This window comes from Onychomys torridus, chromosome 8 (assembly GCF_903995425.1).
Source record: "Onychomys torridus chromosome 8, mOncTor1.1, whole genome shotgun sequence".
Taxonomy (NCBI): Eukaryota; Metazoa; Chordata; class Mammalia; order Rodentia; family Cricetidae; genus Onychomys; species Onychomys torridus.
Window position 1 is genome coordinate 45,527,494 of NC_050450.1, and position 17,148 is coordinate 45,544,641.

The following is a 17,148-nucleotide window of genomic DNA, read 5'->3' on the forward strand; positions in this document are numbered from 1 at the left end:
GAAAGTTCCTGGCACCATTTGAGAAAAAATGTTAAGGACAAAGAGAATGTAGTAATGCAAACTGCCTTGAACTTGCAGGGTTGGTTACTCTCCACAGGAGAGTAAAGCCTTGCTGCACATCCCCCAGGGTTCCTGCCCTGTAACTACGGGGATGTTCCCTTTAAAACATGTAAGTAGCTTTTACAATCATGAAATCCCCCTGATACCAACCCCAGGGGAAGACTGAAAACCAAGATGAGCCCATCTGTTTGCTGATTATGGAAAGCACAGAAGCCCAGAGAGAGCGTAAACAATGTCTCCCTCCTTCTCCAACTCTATTAGACTGATAAGGATCTATTAGTAATTCACTTTTTAAAAGACTTCAGCATCGAGTGTCTGAGGTCAAAGGCAGCTCCTATTTTGCTTTGCCTTAGCCAGGATCTCAAGGACTGAGAGGAGATGAAATTTCTCCTCCACTCTGGGGAGGACAAAGGGGTCTGTCCAGAGATGCAGAATATGATGCATAATGCTGTGTAAGCATGGAAAGAGGGGTGTCTACCACTAAGGCTGTCTGGTGCCTTCCTCCTCCTTCCTTGTCACCCTCAAGGAACAGAAATCATTTTGTGTGGTGTTTACCTTTGGGGGAAAATATTTTCCTCATGTTAAAATAAACTTAGTGATTCTAGCCCTCACCAATCTGAATGTCAAAATGCCAGGTAGAAGGCGGCAAAGTGGGGACTGAGCCCTCTGGAAAACAGCAGGTGGAAGAGAGAATGATGGGATGTCTTCTTGTTTCAGAGGGTGATTCCCCTTCCCCATGCCCCATCACTCTCTTGGTTTCCAAAGTATGCTGTCTCCCCAGCTCTCTGTTACCCATCCCTCCAGAATCGGATTTCTGAGTTGTGTCAGGGACAAAATAGAACAAGCCTGGTGCACTGTTTCGGAATTATGACAGCCAAGAATCTATTCGAGTTTATGTTTTAAATAAAAACACTTTTTAGGGTCAGAGTTAGGGTTCAGAAACAAAGATATTCTAAAGAGACACCCCTGCCCCTCTGGCTATTAGACTATTGAAACAATAGACACCAAGGAACTGGATTTTCTCCCGGAATCTCACTCTGAGGAAAGGGAAATGCTAGACCCTGGTTTAGCCATGGGGGGACTTGTTTCCTAGACCTCAGTCAAGGAGCTTTGCCTTCTTAAACCCTTTGATGAGCTGGACAAGAGAGTAACCCATCAGATGCTGTGACAGAGGCTGCTGGGAAGGAAGGAGTCAAAACCACAAGTGGGTGGGGCTCTCCTTGGGGATAAGAGGCCATCAACATCCTCAGGAAAAGTGGATTACCTCTTGCTGTGTTGCATCAAATGCAGTGCTTGGGAAAATGCCATGCCAAGCCATGGGTGAGTCCCCAGACACGTTCTGAAACAGCTTCTCAGCTTAAGAAAACAGCAGTCCCCAAGTCTGCACTAACAGTAATGACTTTCTTCCCCTGAGACTCCTCAGTCCCATGTAGCTCTCCTCCTCATCCCCACACCTCCCTCCCACATGCATACTGTGCTCCCCCACCCCCTCTCCAGCATTAATCCTCCAAGAACCTGGAAGTGCAGCACCATCCGAGAGGGGGCCCAAAAGACTATGGGGCTTCTTAAAAACAAGAATCACAAAGGGCATCATGAAGGGCTCTGCAGCCCCTCCGACCACACTTCACAGAACCCCTGTCTTTGGAACTCTCCCAGTGTGAGGCACCCCTAGTACACATATGTGAGAGCTGTGAGGATCAGGATCCTCAAGGAGAGTAGAAGGAGGTGTAAGAGAGGCAGAGAAGCAGATAGAGTCATTCCCAGCAGGCTGAGGTTGCCTTATTAATGGTGAGGGGCCCCAACCTTTCCAAGAGATGAAGGATGAGCACATTTGGAGAGGCTGGGGGATACATTCACATACATAGGTAGCTACCAGGAAGTTATAGCTATTTTGATTGATTGATTGACTGACTGATTGATTGGAAGTAGGGTGGGTGGTTTTTGAGACCAGGGCATACTGTTTCTACAGATGGAGCAGAATAATCAGGCTGGGGCTAAACTTCCTTAATGGCTAAGGGCTGTTGTTCAGTGTATCCTGACTCAATTCCTCGTGAGCTGAAACTATTGCCCAACACATGGTCTCCTCCTCTAGGGCCTAAGGGAAGGTAAAGTGTACCCCTACTGATGTGTGCTGCTGAGACCTGGGCTGGGGAGAGGTGGATATGATGGGTATTAATCTCTGCTTACCACCTAGGGAAATGCCTGGAACATGGAAGGTGCTCGATAAATGAACAATCAAACCTTTGGAAATGTAGATTTGATTTGACTGGATTGGGGATACGGGGATGCAATTGGAGCCAGGAAGCTAATTCTAGAAGATTCTGATAAGGTGTGAAATCTTGGGAAACTTTGAGCCAAAGAAATCCTAGTTTTCTAGGAGTCTAAAACTAGTTTTAGTTGATTCTAAAACTCAAGACACTGTTACTTATTTACCGGGTGCCAGAAAACACAAGGTAAAACGGATTCCACTATAAGCATTTTTATTAGGGACAAGAACAGGTGTAGGGGGTAAGCCTGTCAAAAAGAAAGGTGCAGATGGAAGAGGAAGAGGGAGGGAGGGAGAGAGAGAGGGGAGGAAGAGAGAGAGAGAGAGGGAGGGAAGGAGGGAGGGATGGAGGGAAGGGGAGAGAGAGAGAGAGAGAGAGAGGGAGGGAAGGAGGGAGGGAGGGAGGGAGAGAGAGAGAGATGCACTCTACCCCTGGTGAGAGGGGGAAAGAGCCTGGGGTGGCTAGAGCCTGCTTTTATAGGTTGCCTCCAGCATGTGTATATAGGTTTATGCAGCTATGCCACTCATGCACACAGATTACATGACCACTCTGCACATGGATTACATAGGACATAAGACCCTGGAGTGACTAGGCATTTTGCCTAACTGCTGACAATGCATGAGCTGTCATGTGACTCTAGAAGTGGCTAGGAATAATAACAGACACAACCAAGGGAGGACATCAGTGGTCAGCTGTTTACTTTCTAGATAGAAAGAGATCACTGAAATGTTAAGTCTCCATTCTAGTTATCTCCTTTTTATTATCAACTAACACCCTGCCCCTCCTCCAGAAACATACTCCAAGGCAATAGAGGGATTTATTTTTCTTCTTCTTTTTTTTGTTTTTTTGTTTTTTTGTTTGTTTGGTTTTTTGTTTTTGTTTTTGTTTTTGTTTTGTTTTTTGAGACAAAGTTTTTCTGTGTAACAGCCCTGACTATCCTGGAACTTGCTCTGTAGCCCAGGCTGGCCTTGAACTCACAGAGATCCGCCTGCCTCTGCCTCCTGAGTGCTGGGATTAAAGGCGTGTGCTACCACTGCCCAGTGGGAATTTTAGTTTTTATTCACTTACTTATTTACTTTTGTGGTGCTGGGCATTGAACCTCGGCACTGCATGCCAGACTAGGACCCCGCTACCAAAATATACCTTCAACCCTTATTTAAGTTTCATTTGGTGGCGCAGAATCTAGTTGCCTAGGCCTTGGATTTGAACTCAAGATCATCCCGCCTCAGCCTCCCAAGTAGCTGCAGGCTACACCAGGACACCCAGAAATAAGCTATAAAGTAGAGACCAACAGTTAATTTAGATGCACCAAAATACAAGCCAGGAACATAGCCCAGTAGCTCTATGCTTGCCTCCCTGTGTCATATCAGAGCCTCGAGAAAACACAACTAATGTGTTTCCACGACCTCAACCCTTCCCTTCCAGTTACAAAGCAGTATTGAGGATCAGACTGCCAGATAAACCCTGAACATAAGGTTATAATTTAAGACAAACTGGGTAAGCATGCCTTTTAAATTGAGACATATATAACCCCAGACACAGTGTTAACATTGGCAATCCACTGGGAAGAGAGCAGTTATGGTAAACAGTGTCGAGATGCGTGCCCCTAGGAAAAGTCACTGCTCACTCCAAAGCACATGAATGAAACTTGCTAAACTCTTAAACTCTCTCCTGTGCCCCTCGGTGCTTTTCCTGGTGGCAGCACCTGGAGCAAGCGACCTCTTTGGATAGTCTTGGGAGGTCTTTGACCAATCGAAGCCTTAAAAAAAAAAAATAGGATAATACAAGGACAAAAGCTTGGGAGATCTGAGATGATGAACATGGCTCTTCCGCCAGGCCCAGGCCAGGCTACTGGTAGGAACTGTGGACCCAGTTTGACATGGCACAAAGCTCCCCTGAGGTCTCCTTGACTCCTCAGTCCACTAGCTCCCAGTACGGACTTTAATCAGTGTGTTCTCGCCTGAGCCCCATTATCTGGCCCATTTCTGTGGGTAAGCTGTTCATGGGAGGCCCTGATCTGGTCAGGCTAGCAACACTAATAAACTGGGTCTAAATTCAAGATCTATGATCTATCTACACGCCAACATCCCTTTTTCTGTAGAAAACACATTGTCGAGGTAAATAAAAACTAATTAACAAAGGCAGACATTCAGAGAGGAGACAGAGAGGGACCAAAGTCACATGGTCTTGCCTGGGGCTCAGCTGCGGTTCTGCCAGTGGTTTCCATGAAAACAAACCATATCCTTCCAACAAGCTTCCCTCTTAGTCTAATTAAAGCCAGTTTCTGTGACTTAGAGACAGCTCCAGCTATTATTACAAATAATTCCTTTTTTAACTTGCCTCACCACACAATGGATTTCAGGTTCCCCTGAACAAAGGATGGAAGGCTGGAGAAAGAAGACCAATCAACTGATTTCCCAGAATGCACTCTGGGGACAGAGCAGCCAAACTACCTATCCTTCCTTGTTAATCCATCTAGTCATCTGAAATGTGTAAGCAAGTGTTTGCTCTGCTCTGATGCTGAAGTGGACAGTTGGTAAGGTGAACAGGGGTGTCACTCTCTCAGTTCTTTGTATGTGTGCACACTCATACACATAGACACAAATGCACACACGGAGACACATTCATATACAAACACACACAGAGACATAAACACACAAATACACACATACATATACATAAACACACAGACACATATGCACACAGAGAGACATACAAACACATACACACAGACACAAACACATACACAAAACACACAAATACACATGCATATGCACATAGATAAAAAACATACACACACACACACACACACACACACACACACGCACACACCCACAGAAATATATACTTGGGTATGAACTGCTCTCAGTAAACATGAACAAAGCCTCTTCCCCACAGCTGGGCATCAGCCACAGAGACAAACTGATTGAAATCCAGCACACAACAAGTGAACCAAGAGCTGAACTGGGGTAACAGACAGAGTAGCAGCACCTGTGGACAGCTGCACTGCAGAAACCAAGCATTTCCCGCTCCAAGCAACCGTTAACTGTCAATGCATGGGTAGGAGGCAGGGCCTGTGAGACCCTCCCCAACTTCCATGAAGGAAAGTTAATGGACCCGATCTAGTGCAGATGTCCTTTGGGCAATCACAGCTGCCAGCAGCTCAGGAGGGCAACAGGTGAGTCACACCTAGAGGACACCATTCCACAGCACATATATATACACAGAAAGACACACACACACACATATATGCACACACATATATTCATACAAACACTTGTGAATAAGCATGCATAGGCATGTGCACATACAAGCACATACATGTATACACATATACACAAATGAACAAACTTGCAAAGATATGTACACACACATACCAATGAGCACACACATGTGTACACATACACATGTGAACAAACTCAAAGAGATGTGTGTACACACACACATACACACAAGCACACACACCAAAAGCACACACAAGTATACACATACACATCCACATATGCACACAAACCCACACATGTGTGCATATAGGCAAGCATGCATATACACATAAGTACACACATGTGCACACACATACACACAAGCACACACACAGATCCAGATAATGCTCAGAAATAGAGAATACTTTTCAAATCAAAGATATGTCTCAAAGGAAGAAAGAGAATTATTGATGGATAAAACACATGGGGTGGAGGAAGACAGTGTGTGTGCCCTCTGGAAGTCAGGGAGGGCTAAAACACATCTTCCACTTGCCTATATCACTTGGGCATTCTCTTTTCCCCCAGATCAGCCTATCCCCTCCTTTCAGGCAAGTTTCCTCACTATATTTCAGAAAGGTAGTTCCGATTGTCTGCTGGGGTCTTCCAGCCTGAGCATCAGAGAAAATAAAGTATCGGTACAGACCAGTGGAGCTGTTTGTGCAACAGCAGTGTGTGGAGAGTGTCTAAGGGATAACTGTCTCGATGTGCACATCCCAGGGGAACTGAGCACACACACAAGATGCAGATGCATAACTGGAAGAAGAAATGCTGTAGATCTCTGCAGCAGTCACCCAAGCATGACCTAAAAGAAGAAATGGTCACTCCCCCTCCACCCCGTCAGAATAGCATGATATGAAGGCACAGCAGCCCAGCCCCAGGGACAGGGACAGCACAGGGAGCACACTGTGAGAGATGAAAACAAGTGACCTGAACACCCAAAAGAGCAGATTAAGCATGTTTACCCTCAAACCCAGCAGTTCACCTCTCAGACACTTCCCTGTGGAAAAGAGACAATGGCATGTGGTTATAACTACAGTGTATTCATAATGGGCATGCTCACAATAGAAAAACAAATAATAGAAAATAAATAATAGAAAAAAATTAGATGAGAGAAAGAAAGGGATGGATGGATGGATGGATGGATGGGTGGATGGGTGGATGGGTGGATGGGTGGATGGGTGGATGGGTGGATGGGTGGATGGGTGGGTGGATGGATGGATGGATGGATGGATGGATGGATGGATAGATAGATAGATAGATAGATAGATAGATAGATAGATAGATAGATAGATAGACAGACAGACAGACAGACGGGTAGGTAGATGGGAGATAGATAGATAAAACATAGGGAAATGTCCAAATGACCATGAACACAAGGACTGATCGTCAAAGCAAGAGGTGTGACATTGTGAAACATTCACACAGTGAGAGCGATGAGGTGGGTCTGTTTCATTCACTGGCATAGAAGGGACACTGACAGTCTAATACAGAAAACAAACAGTCCCAAACAGTGTGGAAACTGTGGCCCCATTTCCTCACTTTGGCCCATTTTTCCCAGGTGCAGGATTTAAAAGATCCTAAAAGAGTATTCACCACAGTATCTGCAGGTTAGCTACGGACATTCAGGTTAACCCTGAAACCTACTTTCTCTTATTTAAGATTGAGGGGGGGAGTTCAGAGGACAGCCTCCCAGAGTGAGTTCTCTCTTACCTTGTTTAAGGCAGGGTCTCTCTTGTATTTGTCATGCTGTTTACTCCAAGCTAGCTGGTCAATGAGCCTCTGGATGATTCTCATGGTTCTGCCTCCCATCTCACCATGGGGTGCTGGCATTACAGGTGTGTACCATGGAGAGCAGGCTGTTTGGGTTTTAATAATGGGGTTTGGGGATCAAACACAGATCATGAATGCTGATGGCAAGAATGTTTACCCACCAAGCTCTCTCCCCAAGCCCTACATTCTCTTTTAAAATATATTTTCCAGGGCAGCATAAGGCTGCAGTTCAGCTCCTTCAGTAAAGGACTTGACCTGCATGCATGAAGATCAGAGTTAAAGTCCTAACACACATTTTAAAAAGCTAGTCACATGAAGGATAAATCTGTAATCCCAACGATAATGGGAGACGAGAGGATCTCTGGTGCTGTCTAGCCAGTCAGCCTAACCAGAGAGAGAGAGAGAGAGAGAGAGAGAGAGAGAGAGAGAGAGAGAGAGAAAGGAAGACATTCAGTGTTGACCCTCTGACCTCTGCATGTACTCATGGACACACATACACACACACATGCACTTGTACATAAAATAACATAAAACAAAATACATCTTCTCTTTCTGATTTTTGTGTTGCATGTGTTTGTGTGACCATGTTCATGTGTTCATATACAAAGAGGCACAAGTAGCTTCTGTATGTGGGTCCTGGAGATCAAACTCAGGTCCTCACACCTGCTAGGCAAGCACTTTACTAAGATATCTTCCTACCCACCTTCTTTCGTATGTTTCCAGAGGGAAATCTTATAATCAGAAAAAAATAGCTAATAAAAATATCATTGTGTAAAAACTCACTTGATAGCAATTAAATACCATAATATTCTAATGGCCTAAAGATATGAGTAAAAAAAAAAAAAACTCTCAGAAGTTTAACTTGTGTGTTCAAAATATTTAGATATTCAGCTTTATAAGCTGTCAAAGAAGTGGAGACTGAAATATACATTTCAGTTTAGTAAAAAGTTTTCTTCTTTTAAGTCAGAGCACACAGTGCATCGTTGCACAACATTATCAAACACTGTCAGAAGACAAGTAAAATGGTGATTATCCTTTGTGAAACAATGCTGCAGTACTGTTCAGAAACCCTTAATTCTTGGGGTAATTCCTATATTTCAGGGCAACATTTGTATTTTGCAGAGTGTTTTAAACCAACCTAAGTGCAGATGCACAGATAGACAAATCCTGTGCATAGTAAATGGAAACTTAGAAACACTATCAGTGGGTGAGGATGGGTTTGTGTATCTCAGGAGAGAATGTTGTGAGACACTAGATGTAGTATAGTGGTTATGAAAAGCCTATAAACAAAAAAAAAAAGCAAGCACTCACTCTTTAAAATACGTAATGCTGAGTGTATATGCATCTGTAAATTATGCAAATTATGCATCTATACATAAAGACTAAGTCAAAGAAAATAAATGAGGAAAAGGAAGACCATAACAAATTCTTTTGAATCTACTTTTATTTATTCTTTAAGAATTTGGCATTTGCATACAGCGTATTTTGATCATGTTGGCCCCCCAATTTCTTCCAGATCCCCCCATGTTCCCCTCCCAACTTCATACCCTCTACTTTTCTTTTCTTCTTTTTATAACCCATCCAACTTGTCCTGCTCATATACTCATGGGTATGAGGCCATCCACTGGGACATGGGCAGCCTACCAGGGGCCCAACCCTGAGAAAAACTGACCATCTCTCTCTCCCCCCAACAGGCATCAGCTGCCAGTAGTTCCTCTGCTGGGGGTAGGTACTGGTGAGCTACTCCCCACTGGTTTGATCTTGTGACTGTCTTGTGCAGGCAACCACAGCTGCACTCACTTTTAAAATATGTAAATTATGCATGTGGATGCAAAAACTTAGTCAAAGAAAATAAATGAGGAAAAGAAAAACTATAACAAATTCTTAAAAATATCTGTCAGTACTAGGGCTAGGAGTAATTTCTCTTTTTCCTGTGCTTTTCTCTATTTTCCAAATGTTAAGCCATCCTTACAGAATGTTGTCGTAATTGAGCTTTTCTACCAACGTTCTTCCCTGGATGTGTTAGATTTTTCTACTCCATGGAGTAACAGCAGTTAAATATCCCATTTGGACTACAGAGTCTTTCTGAATAGCTCATTTGTTCATATTATTCCCTTGTCAAAACCTCCCCCAGTTTCCCGTTGCCTAGGATATGAAGGTCAAAGGTTGTATTATCATGATGATCCAAAACCCAGTAAGCTGCTCTCAGCCTCCTGGTCAACCTCACTTCCTACTGCCCCTACAGTGGTAGCTATGTGCTCACCCTGACTAATAATTCAGTCCTAGTCTTGAGCCTTGCTCCAGGCTGTCCCCTCCCCTATACCAATGGCAACATGTGGTCACTTCTATCTCTCCAATAAATACCTCTCCTTATGAGGTGAAGACAGACCCCACTGTTTCAGAAAGCTCTGCCCACCCCATCAGAACTAGCCACCCTGACCTCACCCTTCCCTAATTCAGTCTATGCCACTTGCTTTGACCCATCCCTGCACTGTCTACCCTGAGTGATGGACACAGCATTTTGCAGGTGGGCTGTGTATCGGCAAAACAAGACTCCACACATCGACACCCACTGTGCATTTCTGGATAGTCGCTAAAATAAATCAGAAAACATATGCCACAGCCAAGTGGCCATGCAGCGTGAAATCAAGGGAGCATCTTTCAGAGGTTCTTCAATCCCCTGGAGGTATCCTCCACTGCTGTGACCTTCCCACCCAAGGAATAGGATCTTCTCTGATCCAAAAGTCATTGAGTTTAGTGGTAGAAAACCCCTCTATAGGAGAACCCCACATTGCCCCTGGGGAGGGGTGATATGATTTACCTATGCATTTAGTGTCCCCAGGTGAAAGATTATTTCCCAATGTTAGGCAGTCTTGGTCCTTGAAATAACCCCAATGTCAGTGGCATCTTGTGTTCTGTGATGGAGAGTCTGCTCAAGATTTCCAAGGCACATTGCTCTTTCAAGCACATCTGAGAATCTGGTTCTTCCCTTGGCTACTGGGTCATGGACAGACACAAGGCTTCACTCCACTGAGACTGTAAGGATGAGGGACAGGGACCTCTTAGTCGCTAATTTCTGGCCATCAGTATTAGTTCACTATCACCTCCCCATAGGAAGCACTACCAGTTCTGAGCCCCTAAGTCACCCTGGATCACAGCACACAGTACCCCTTCCTCTGGATGGTGCTGAGGTTGGGAGTCATCTCCTCTCTCAGCAACATGAGGTCTCCGGAACACTATCTCACCAGAGATTGTGTACCTCAAAAATAGTGCCGGCAGATACACACACACTGTGCCTCAGAGTCTGCTGCTGAGATGGTTCAATCCGCTAAGTGCTTTCTGTAAAACAGAGGACTTGAGTTCCTTCCCAGCACCCACGTAGAAAGCCAGACACAGGGACCAGCGAGAGGGCTCAGCAGGGAAAGGACTTACCACCAAGCCTGGATGGCCTGAGTTTGAGCCCAAAGATCCACTTAGGAGAAGGAGGAACCAAGTCTTGAAAGTTGCCCTCTGACCTCCACATAGACGCTGGCACACACACACACATATTTGTTTGTTTGTTTGTTTGTTTGTTTTTAAAGACATCTATGCACAGTAATTCCAGCACTGGAGAGGTAGAGGCAGGTGATTGCCTGGGCATACTGCTACCAGCTTGACTTAATATATCAACCCCAGGTCCCATTGAGAGAACGTGTCTCAAAAACTAAGGTGAAAAGCTGAGGAAAGACATCTAATGCTGACTTCCAGCCTCCACATCTGTGTAACACACACACACACACACACACACACACACACACACACACACACACACACACACTTTCCACCAGCCGGGGGGTTTCTATACATCTCCAGACATCTCAGATGCCGTAAGGACCATTCCCAGCCTCCCTTTTGTCTAATTCAATTCCTGCAGCCGCAGCTTCAAGCTCTTCCTCTTCTTGGAGCAACTGGTCCCCAGGCTTCGAAGCAATCATTGCTCTTCCAGGTCTGTTAAATCACCCCTTGGCCACCTTCCAGGATGAGTCATCCCAGGTTTCCCCTGGGCCAGATTCCTTGCACCCTTTCTGTTTCCTCTCTCTGTGGCTCTCCAGCACGTACTCTCCATTATGAAAGGTGTTTATGAATTTCCAGAGTAGGCTCAGGGGAAATTTTTTAGAGTAAGTTGGGAGAGGTGTAATGGTTGTGGGGAAGGGAGACTTCTCATTCATCCAAACACCTTGTTCCCCAGACAGAGAAGAGAGATATGATGGAAACTCAGAGGGTGTGGACCAGGGAGGTAACTTAAGAGAGGGAGAACAGAACGGTTCAAATCAAGATGGATCAGGGAAATGGATTAAACTTCCCTGGGGGACGTGTGCAGCAGGAAACACATGCAGATTTGATTTATAGATTTGATTATTGGATTTGATTTTAAATGCAAAGTGTCTTTTCTTAAAGTAAATAAATAAGTCAATAGGCCAGATGCTGGGTGCAGTCCCTCCCTCTAAGCAGGAGAACTAACCACCACCACACATACCCACCACACAGCTCGAGGAGAAGCCCATGTCTGCTTGAGTGTCCCACCCTAGGGACTAGTATTGCATGGCAAGGTAGCTTCTAGAAGCCTGGAAATCAAAGGGCTTGGACCCCAGCTTGGTTCTCCTACCAAATGGAACAGCTTTGACCAGTATCTTTACCTCCCTGGGCTTCCATTTCCTCCAACACACGTTTACACTTTTGCAGTGCTGTGGGTGGAGCCCAGGGCCTTGCCCATGTAGGCAAGGGCTCAACCACCAACCTATGTCTTCAGCCCAATGAACGAACCTCACCCTATGTGACCCAGAGCAGGGGGCCTCCTAGATCTCAGATTTTGTAATTTTCCAGTGAACATCAAAATGACATCTACCAAAGGCTAATCCTATCAGATGCTTGGCAAAAATGGTATCATGTGGTGTGAAATGTTGTTTGTGTGACCTGCACCCTGAGACAACTCTGTGATCAGTGGACATCAGTGGACACCAGGTCTGGTGGCTCATATCTATAATCCCAACACTGGGGAGGCAGAGACAGGAAAATCAGTGGTTCAAAATTAGCCTATGTATAGTGAATTTAAGGCCACCTGGTCTACATGAGACCCTGTCTCCAAAAATTAAAACTACCACTACCAACAAAAGACCTTATGACTCACTTTACATAAGGTTCAAAATAGCTCAAATCAAGATAATCCAACATGGCCTTAATTTACTCCACAGAACACTTTATTTTTCTGTTGTTATTTTTGTTGTTGTTGTTGTGGTGGTGGTGGTGGTGGTGGTGGTGGTGGTGGTGGTGGTGGTGGTGATAGTTTTGGCAACTGTGGTGGTGGTGGTGTTTGTAGCTGTTACTTCATGGAATGCATTTTAGGACACACTGGTAGCAGAGTTAACATCTTTTTAACTCGAGTTTTATCCACATTTTGTATCCCTCCCCAAGTCAGGACAGACCTAGAAATTCCAAAGCCAAGTTAGGTATTGCTGGGTGGTTTATCCTTTCTAGCTGTGATAGTTAGCTTTAATTGTCAATTTGATGCAACCTAGAAACACCTGGGAAAAGAGTCTCAATGAATGATTGTCTACATTGGGTTAATCTGTGGGCAAGTCTGTTGGAGACTGTCTTAATTAATTGAAGTAGGAAGACCTAGTCCACTCTGGGTATACCGCCCCCAGGCAGGGGTCCTGAACTCTGGGTGTACCCCCCCAGTCAAGGGTCCTGAACTCTGGGTATACCACCCTCAGGCAGATGTCCTGAACTCTGGGTGACCCCCCCAGTCAGGGGTCCTGAACTCTGGGTGTACCCCCCCAGGCAGGGGTCCTGAACTCTGGGTGTTTGTTTGATAGTGGGAGTGGTGGGCTGTGGGGATGTCTGTGTGGAAATGTCTTAGGTTAACTGATGTGGGAAGACAGTCTAGTGTGGACAGCACCATCCCCTAGGCTGGGAGTTCTGTACTGTGTAAGAGCAAAGAAAGAGATCTAAGCACACGCAAGCAAGCAAATACGCGTTCCTGTGTCCATGTGATGTGAGGAGCTGTTTAAAATTCCTGCCCTGACTTCCCCAGTGATGGACTAGAACCCGAAACTGTGAGCTGAAATTAGCCCTTTCTCCCATAAGTTGCTTTCTGTCAGGGTTTTTTTTTATCACAGCAACAGAAACAAAACCAGAACGTGGCTAGCATCAGGTGACCCCTGTGCCTGATCTCTAAGTATCACAATAAAGAACCCACAAAGCCTCCTTTCAGACACTGGACACACAGAAACAACGCTAAGGCCACCAGGGGAACTCTCTTGATGGTTTGGGGAAGGTGCCACCTCACTGAGAAGCAGTCTGTCTTGGTCTACTCTGCTGCACAACAAAATGGGTTTTCTCCATTCTAGAGATTAGAAGTTCAAGATCAAGGTCCCACAGAGGAGGCTCTGGTAGGGATTCTCTTCCTGGATTGTAGAGAACTACATCCTCACATGCCCTTTCCTCTGCTGGACCACAGAGAAAGAGAAGAATCTAATGTAACACCCTCCCCTTGTGAAAACACTAACACCATTGGATGAGGCTCCTATGACCTCATCTAATCTTAATGACCCCTGGAAAGACTCTCTTTCACACGGCTACTCTGAGGGGTGGGGAGCTCAACAAGTTGGCAGAGGATCAGTTTGATGCATAATGGTAATTCCTCTAGATCTTTCTTGAGAATGAAGAAGTGGGGAGGGTTAGGGAACTTAAGAAGCAGAAAGACCAAGAAGAATTCAACACTGCTGAGATGGAAGAGGGTGAGCAGTCCAGGCACCTACTCCCCGCCCCTTCCCCACCCTCCTGCTCCCCCACCCCCTGCCTGCCACTCAGTGCCCTGAGAAGAGAGAGGATGTGGAGAGGGTTGCCTTGTGACTTGAAAGGCCATCACCATGTACAGGTCCAACAGGCCAGGTTGGCTCAGAAGGTGCAGAGCCACTGCCTTCCAGGTCCAACTGACTTGGACAATCAGGCCAACTGCAGTGATTTGTGTCTGAGCTACCCAGCAAGTACACCAGAACTGAGGACATGGTCTCACGCTCTGGGACAAGGAAGAGCCTCGGGGCTGATGGAGAATGATTTTCTGCCACACAGAACAATGAAATCTTACAGCATATTAAATTTAGGAAACAAAAATAGCTGGGGCTCTCCATCATTCCTGGGTCTACACCCAAAAGAGCTAAGGCTAAAAAGAGACACTCACCCATCCATGGTCCCTGCTTCTCTATTCACAAGAACTGAGAAATGGACCCAGAATAAATGTCCATCAGTAGACGACTAGGTGAGGAAAATGTGGTACATAGACACAATGGAATTTTATTCAGCCATAAAAAAAAAAAAGAAAAAGAAAAAAATCACCACACTTGCCGGAAAATGGATAAAACTTGATATGTTGAGAATCTCGGACTCAGAAAGACAAATATGTTTTTCTCTCATGTACAGAATCCAGATTTCATATATATAATGTGGATGAAAGAGAAGACACTAGAACCAGGGCATTGGAATAGACAGAAGGGAGCTTTTTGGCTTGGTTGGTTTGTTTTTCTTTGAAGACAGGGTTTCTCTGTGTAACAGTCCTGGTTGTCCTGGAACTCACTCTGTAGACCAGGCTGGCCTTGAACTCAGATCTGCCCGCCTCTGCCCCGAGTGCAGGGATGAAAGGTGTGCATGAGTACACTAAGCACAGGAGTAGTACTCAGGGGAGTTTTAGAGGAGAACACGGAAGAGGGTAATAGTGACTAAACACGGGGTTACTGGAGAAGGAGGAGGTCAGCAGGAGAGAGAAGGGGAGGGGCAAAGAGAGTCAACAAAACCAAAGTACACAGGGCTGGAGAGATGGCTTCGTGGTTAAGAATTTGATTTCTGAGCCAGGCAGTGGTGGTGCACACCTTTAATCTCAACACTCGGGAGGCAGGGGCAGGCGGATCTCTGTGAGTTCGAGGCCAGCCTGGTCTACAGAGTGAGTTCCGGGACAGCCAGGGCTGCACAGAGAAACCCTGTCTCAAAAAATGAAAAAGATGAGAGAGAAAGAGAGAGAGGGGGGGGGAGAATAAATGAATCCGTTCCCCCCTCCCACTTCAGGTGACTCACAGCTTCCTGCAGTTTCAGCTCCAGGGGCTTCACCACCCTGTTCTGGCCTCTGCAAGCTCCTGCACTCACATAGCACACAGACATATATGCACACACAAATATAAGCAAATGTCTTTTAAAGTATATATAAAAATGTCATTATAAAATCCATTCCTTTGAAGTGGTAGTCTTTGAGAACACTAATAAAAATATAGCGGGAGGAGGGGTATAGCTCGGTGGCAGAGCACTTGCCTAACTTAGGTGAGGGCCTGGGTTCTGTCTTTAGCCCTGCAATAGATAAATATAACAGACAGAATCTGCATCTCTGGAAATTTCTCAACCATCACTCTGATGCTATGGGTGGAGGATGAATCCACACTGAGCTGGAAAGGGGGCAAAGCTACAAGCAACACCCAGCTCCTGATGAAAAAGGTCCATCACATTCCAAGTACATGCTGGTTGGAAGTCACTAAGAGCCTGTGTTCTCATGAGCAGGGTAGTCCATGAGTCAGGCCTGACACCTTCAGAGCAGCTGGTGCCTGCTAATTCACTCAGGCCCTACCACAATCTGGGGGTGAAGAGTTCAAAATCAAGACACCAGCAGGGCCACACTTCCTAGGAGGCTCTGGGGGGGTGGGGGAGGGGCAGGGGAGTAGGCTGTTTCTTGTAGCTTCTGAGGGCTACCAGCATTCCTTGGCTTGGGGCTGCATCATTGGAACCCCAGCCTTCTCTTCAGCCTGTCTGACTCAGAACTTCTCTGCCTTGCTCTTAGGACAGTTGTTCCCAAGCTTCCTAATGCTGTGACCCTTTAATACAGTGTTCCTCATGTTGTGGTGACCCCCAACTGAAAAATTATTTTGCTGCTACTTTGTAATTTTGCTACTATTACGAATCGTAATGTAAATATCTGCTATGGAGGAGATCTGATATTCGACCCCTGTGGGGGTTGCAACCCACAGGTTGAGAACCACTCTCTTAGAAGGACCCACAAGTCCATATTCAGTAAACCAAGACAGACATCTCTCGGGAGCTTCAATCACATCTTTTACAAAATAAAGTAATATTCCCAGGTTCCGATCATTTGGTGTGGGTATCAGGTAGGAGCTATTTCCAGCCTGTTACAAGAGGGTGGGACTGTGAAAAACTTGGCCAACAGTGGCAGAGTCCACGACTAGAACACCGTACCAGCAGAGCTCCTGGGAAGACACCGGGTAGAGTGGGCTCTTGGTAGTTGTTGAAGCACCATGGTATGGAAACCGCTGTGATGAACCTGCCCTTCATTGGGCCACTGTGGGAGACCTGCTCCCACTTTTTCCCCCACGGTACTCTTGAGCAGGGAGAAGTAAGAAGTATAGAGATAGAAATATAGAGGACAGAGACAGATAGAAACACAGGATAGCCTTGGGAGGGCCTGGGTCAAAACCCACCAGCCCCTTCTGTCTCGTCTAAAGGGCTATTTATAGAAATGCCAAGGAGTGGAGCAAAAGACCTCCCCCTAGCACAACCAAGTGCAGACCCTTCCAAACACCTGGTAACCATGTACATGTGGTCAAGCAATCCTCTAATGCAGCTCTGCTGGGTAAAGCAAGCTCAGACCTCACTAGGAAACCTCCGTGGGCTCCCACAGACCCCAAAATACTCTGTCTTGGAGAGGGAGATGCTCCTGAGGCCTCACCCCACCATGAGGATTTATAGGCAGT